Here is a 6,397-nt window from a genome sequence, read left to right on the forward strand (position 1 = left end):
TAGTTGGGAACCTTCCGAAATAACTGTTGTGGGTGGCTATGAACATGGTTAAAATTGCGCACAAATAGAAAGGAACAGACAAGAGGGAAGAGAGATAGGGCGTAAAACGTACGCTATTTTAAGTGACCGATAAAGTACAGGACGTATTCAAGGATGGATTGTCAGCTTATATATTTCAGGCGCGTGTTTTTTTACACGTTTATTTATGCTCACATTCCATCCGGTGTAGTGTATTCACTAATAAAAAAACGTGTGAATTTAGAACTAAAAACAAACGTTTAATGAGGCGAAACTGCTTACAAACATTGCCACGCATCTTACGTCGGCGACGGAAGGGTTACTGAGCCGAAGCAGCGCGTTATCGCTACTTTCATACACGCCGCACGTTCAGCAATGTTCTGAAAAAGAACGCTTTGTAGCAGTCGAGAATGGTTTGGAAATTCTTAAAAAAGTAGATAATTAATCAGATAAAGACCCGGGCCGAGTGGGATTCGAACCACTTTCCTCTGGTTGATTACCGCGTTCGTTCCGTCACGCACGCGGCGCCTATACCACGCCTATACCTCGTCGAACCTTTTAAGTCCAGTTGCAGCCGACGCTACGAGCTTGAGGGACAAAGCGTCATAAGCGCAACGTCATGGTCTTCGCCGCGTTGTTTCTGTACGTGTTCTATTATCGCTAAACCAACCATAAGCAGAAAAGGCCCAGTGACTTGCGCTTTTGACTTTGTGCGCTTGGTCCCAGTAGCTCGTAGCGTCGGCTGATTCTGGACTTAAGATAAAAAAGTATAAAAACTATCGCTTATGCGGCATTTACAACACGTCCAAATGAACTGCAATACTACATTTATTACATTTGTATGTCGTATACAAAGTGTATCAATTAATTAGTATTTTAACGTTGTTTTAAAAAAAAAATCCAGTATAATCGCGTGCGTTATACGCCCAGGAGGAGGTTATATATGGGGTTAATCGACACGATAAGTTGAATAACGAAGTAAAAGTTGTTGAATATCTTTAATTAGTAAAAGTAAACATATTCTTCAAATTAGAAACTTGCTGGGCGTCATCGAAAACCACTACATCAGCCAATTTGAGGAAGTATCGCAGCAGATGCAAAAAGCGGTGATGCGCTATAGTTTACACTCGTACAACAGGCGCAAGGCTGGTTGGCATAATTGGCTCGGATTATAATTTAATAATCCGAGCAATTATGTCAAATCATAACAAAATCAACGCACACCAAGTAGCGTCTTTTCAAAGTGGAAATGGTTCGGCCGTTTTTACATATTCGTTCATCATTTCAAATTTCGACACCCGTACCTCGCCACGGAACTTTCTGGGGACAACCGAGTTCCCAACTAAAGTCGGAATGTAAAATCCAAAGTCCTCGAGCCCATCCTGGTAATATGGGAAATAGTACTCCAAAATAAATCCCTTCTGAGAAAAATGGTGTCAAAGTGGGGATGGTTCGGCTGATTTTACGCATTCATTCACCTTTAAAATTTTGGACACCCCCGCATCGCCACGGAACATTCTAAGGACAACCCACTTCTCAACTAAAGGTGAAATTAACAAAGCGGAGCCAGTGTTGTACGCAACGGCGTTCCGAGGAACGGCGTTCCTGGAACGCGTTCTTTTTAAGAGGAACGAAGGAACGCCACCGTTTCATTTTGCATCGGTGTAACTGGAACGGGAACCTGTTACATTTTACTGGAACAAAAAAAGGAACGGCGTTCCTTTTTTTTTTCGTACAGTGGAGAAAATTTTATTTTATTTCTATGACGAAAATGTTACAAGTATAAATACAATAACTTTACAAAAAGCAGGTGCTCGTTAACTTTTCGGTTAACTTAGGGTCTATTTTCTGTGGTCACCTTTTGGTAACAGTCAAGTGCAGGAGAGTTAGTGGACATTAATTCTTTTTTGAGTGCCCGAGATTGCGGTACAAAAAGGAAAACTTTTAGTTGAAGGAAAACACACAAAAAGAGGGAAGTTTCAAACCCAGCTATATTCTTTGCTTCCACGAATCCTCAAACACCCAGAAATCTAATGCCAACTGCAGCCATCACTGTACTTCCACTAAGAGACCTACAGTTACAGCAAAATAGTATGTTACCAGACATCGAACGCACCCTTGTATCTTGACTATTGGTCACTTAAAGGGATACTGAACCAAACATTGCAGTGTCCATAATAAGTGGCGCACAATTTTTCCATGAGCCAACAGCCGCCGGTGTGCGCGAACACACGCAATAAAATTGACGTGATAGGCCTCCATTCACGCTTAAGATGATTTTGAAACGTATGATATCCGGGCAAAAGGAGAATAAAGACAAGCTTTTAATCTCCACAAGTGAAAGCTACGTGCGTGTTAGACCAATTAATCGCCTACATTTTACACCAGACCTCACTGTGAAAATGAAAAGCATGTATTTATTCTCCTCTTTCCCGGAGTCCATACATTTCACTGCCATCTTTAGCGTGAACGGGGGACCACGCGGTCCCTTTCGCTCCGTGTGCTCGCACACACCGGCGGCTGCTGGCTCGTAGAAAGATCGTACGGCACTTAATGTATAATTCAGCGTCCCTTTGAAAGATACACAAAAATGAACCTTTGGTCCTCCTCTCCTTGCCCTCCACCTTCAAACTGAACAACGAATCCAGCCTCCACGAAGAAGGACCTGTATTTTTAAGAATGGCCTTCTAAAAACCCTAACTCCTCCTTCACTTGCTCGTCTTGCGGACAACAACGTTGAAAGCAACTTTTGTTAGGTTTGAGCAAGTGACGTTGTTAGATTGAAATGTGTGAGGTTGTTGTAAAACGCTCGTGCAATGTGGGTAACTATATATGGCTCGTCTGAATCGTCCACCACAAACGTGAATATTGCCGCGCGCAAGGCTGAGAAAGCAACGCTCGGTCACGGTCCTCCAGAAAGTTCCCGTTTATTCATGTACCGCACGTAACTTCTATCATTTATCCCTGCTTTTGTTTTCTAGAAAGTGCGTGTTCATTCTCGCCCCGATCACGCGACGCTCGAACCGCTTTCGCCGAATCTTCGAGATAGCGGCGCACTCTAGATAAGAGGCCGCCCGCGACCTTGTCGAGTCAGTCTCGCCCTAGCGCTCGATTCTGCTGACACGCCGACTTCGACGCCCGCGACGCTCTGCTTTCTTCTGTTTCCTTCTTTATTTTTGGCACAAGTTCGCCACATTAAACGTTTATTCATTTCTGTTTATTTCTTGTTTATTAGTTACGACTCACCACCCGTGACATTCTGGTGGAGGTGCGGGGTACCGCATGCCCGTGCAGCGTTCCCCTCCCAGGACCCGCAGTGCAAGCCCGACTCCAAGCTCGCTGAGAAGACCACTCAGCGCGGAACCTGAAACTCGGACCAGCCGCCGCACCAAGGGAGAGGATCCGGAGTACGGTTTGCTCCTGGATAAACCCAAGCCGAAGAAGACGACGATGGACAACCAGTCGCAGGCCCCCGCCGCTCCTGCCGTCGTCTACCTACCCGTCGCTCCTCGGACACCGGCTCCGTTCCACGGCGAACTCCACGAAGACGTTGAAGATTGGATCGACCAATTCGAACGCGTCGCCCGCCACAATAGCTGGACCAACGAGCAACGGCTGCAAAACGTGTATTTTTCGCTCGAGGGGACTGCCAGAAGCTGGTACGAAAATCACGAGTCTTCATTGACATCCTGGGACATTTTCAAGAGCCAGCTGAAGACGACATTTGTCAACCAGCACCGCCGAGAGAGGGCCGAAGACTTACTGCGTACCAGGACTCAAGGCCCCAACGAGAGCATCACCGGCTTCGTGGAGGATGTTCTCCGCCTAAGCGCCCGCGCCGATCCTCAGGCTACCGAGGAGAAGAAGCTGCACCACCTGATGAGGGGTGTGAAAAGCGAGATTTTCGGCGGTCTCATCCGGAATCCCCCAACAACAGTCGACGAGTTCATCACGGAGGCGACAAATATGGAACGGGCCTTGCTAGCCCGCGCCACACACTACCAACGACACCCTGGCGTAACTACTCTAGCGACATCTGGATCCGACCTGGGCACCACCCTCCCCGACATCCGTGACCTTATCCGTGAAGCCGTCCGGGAGGAGTTGAAGAAGTTGCTACCTGCTGCCACAAGCCTGGATACGCCCTCAGTCGCCGAGATTGTCCGGGAAGAACTTCAGCAGGCGCTGCAGCCAGAAGTTCTCGCCAGCGCCGCTCCTGAACCACCGAAGCTGAGCTACGCCGCAGCTACCCGACGACCACCGCCCCCTGCTCACCCGTATACGGCGCCACCTCGACGTGAACCTCTAGCGCCGCAGTATTCACGACGCCATGAAGATCGGGCGTACAGTCGGGAGCAAAAGTTTGCGGGGCACGGGAGCGCGTGCCGAAATGCATCGCCGCGCCGTCCGACGGCGCGCCGCCGCATTAAGGAGACGCGCTTTGCGCAGGCGCGCCTTTCGTGTTCGCATTCATGTCTCTTTCGCTCGTTTCTTTCCGACGCACTCCTGATAACAGGAGTCGGCGCCAGGGGCGCGAGTTAGCGCTTCGCTGGCTGTCATGCCGCGCGTCTGCTTCAGCCGCCGCGCTTTGTCACGGATCTCGCGTAGGGAAGGGGAGGGGGTTAACCAGGCGCTCCGTCACCCAGCGTAGCTGCTGTGGCGGCTGAAGAGGACGCCAGGCATGACAGCCAGCGAAACGGCACCTTGCGCCCCTGGCGCCGACTCCGGTTATCAGGAGTGAGTCGGACAGAAACGAGCGAAAGAGACATGACTGCCAGCACGAAGGACGCGCATGCGCAAAGCGCGGCTTTTTAATGCGGCGGCGCGCCGTTGCACGGCGCGGCGATGCATTTCGGCACGCGCTCCGGTGCCCCGCAAACTTTTGCTCCCGACTGTACGTCCGCCCAGAACAAGCTGCTCCACGAAAGACCGACGTGTGGAGGACGGCCGATCGACGCCCGTTGTGCTACCACTGCGGGGAGGCCGACCATATCTACCGTCGTTGTCCCTACCGGCAAATGGGCCTGCGTGGGTTCCACCCGAACGACCCACGCCCGAGGTACGGCGAACGCCCTCACGACATCGAGGAGTACCTCCGACGTTCCCCCTCCCCAGTGTCGTCACTCCGCCGTGAAGCCCGCTCCCCATCGCCACGACGTTCACCCTCCCCAGCGCCACGATCCCGCCGAGAGAGCCTGTCTCCCCTGCGTCGTCGGGAAAACTGAGTGCGGCAACGCCTGGAGGTGACGTTGCCGAAAACGACGGAAGCAAACAGCCTCCAAGAACGCCGGAGCGCTCCCACTCTCTCGACGCCCCGCATTGCACCGACGCGCCTGCAACGGTGTCCAACAACCTAAACGTTGTTATCGATGGCCAAAACGCATCGGCACTCGTTGACACCGGGGCAGACTACTCAGTATTGAGTGGGAGGCTCTCTCGCCACCTTCGAAAAGTCACGACGCCGTGGGATGGACCGCAGATACGAACCGCCGGAGGACACCTCATCACGCCTGTCGGAAGGTGCACCGCTCGCGTCGAAATTCACGGCGAGACGTGTCCTGTGAAATTCGTCATTCTACAAGACTGTTCCAGAGACGTCATTCTCGGTATGGACTTTTTGTGTGAATACGGCGCCGTCATCGACCTTGGAGAAAACAGATTGACGCTGCGGACACCTGTTCCGCCTTCAGAGAAACTCCAAACTGCGTCAGCCGCCGTCCGAGTCGCTGCCGACCACGTGAATCTGCCGCCGCGATCAAGTGTTGTCGTACCTGTCGTGACCGATGCAGCTACCCGTAGCGAAGTTCTTCTGGAAGGTAACCTCCAGTTGCTCCTGGGAAGAGGAATAGGCGTCGCACGAGGAGTAGCTGAACTTCAGGATGGCCGCACTGTGGCCCTCGTGACGAACTTCCGAAACGAAACGCAACACCTCACGAAAGGTGCAGCCGTGGGCCACGTCGAGAAACTCCGAAACCTTGCCGAAATCACCGCGATTACTGACGAATCCTCGCCGCCCCAGCAAGACAGTACGTCGCCAGCGCAGCTCGACATTGACCCTAAGCTTCCGGACCCTAAACGGCGTCAGCTGGTTAACCTCCTCGCCGAATACCGCGACTGCTTTGCGACGTCGTCGAAGGTGCGCCAGACCGCGGTTGCCAAGCACCGCATCGTTACCGAGGACGACGCGGGCCCTGTGCATCGATCGCCGTACAGAGTCTCCGCTAAGGAAAGGGAGGTGATCCATCAGCAAGTTCAAGAGATGCTGAATGACGACATAATCCAACCTTCAAGCAGTCCATGGGCCTCTCCAGTCGTGCTGGTTAAGAAGAAGGACGGAACTCTTCGGTTCTGCGTGGACTACCGGCAGCTCAACACGGTT

This window comes from Ixodes scapularis, unplaced genomic scaffold (assembly GCF_016920785.2).
Source record: "Ixodes scapularis isolate PalLabHiFi unplaced genomic scaffold, ASM1692078v2 PGA_scaffold0__279_contigs__length_252992795, whole genome shotgun sequence".
In the NCBI taxonomy this organism is placed as follows: domain Eukaryota; kingdom Metazoa; phylum Arthropoda; class Arachnida; order Ixodida; family Ixodidae; genus Ixodes; species Ixodes scapularis.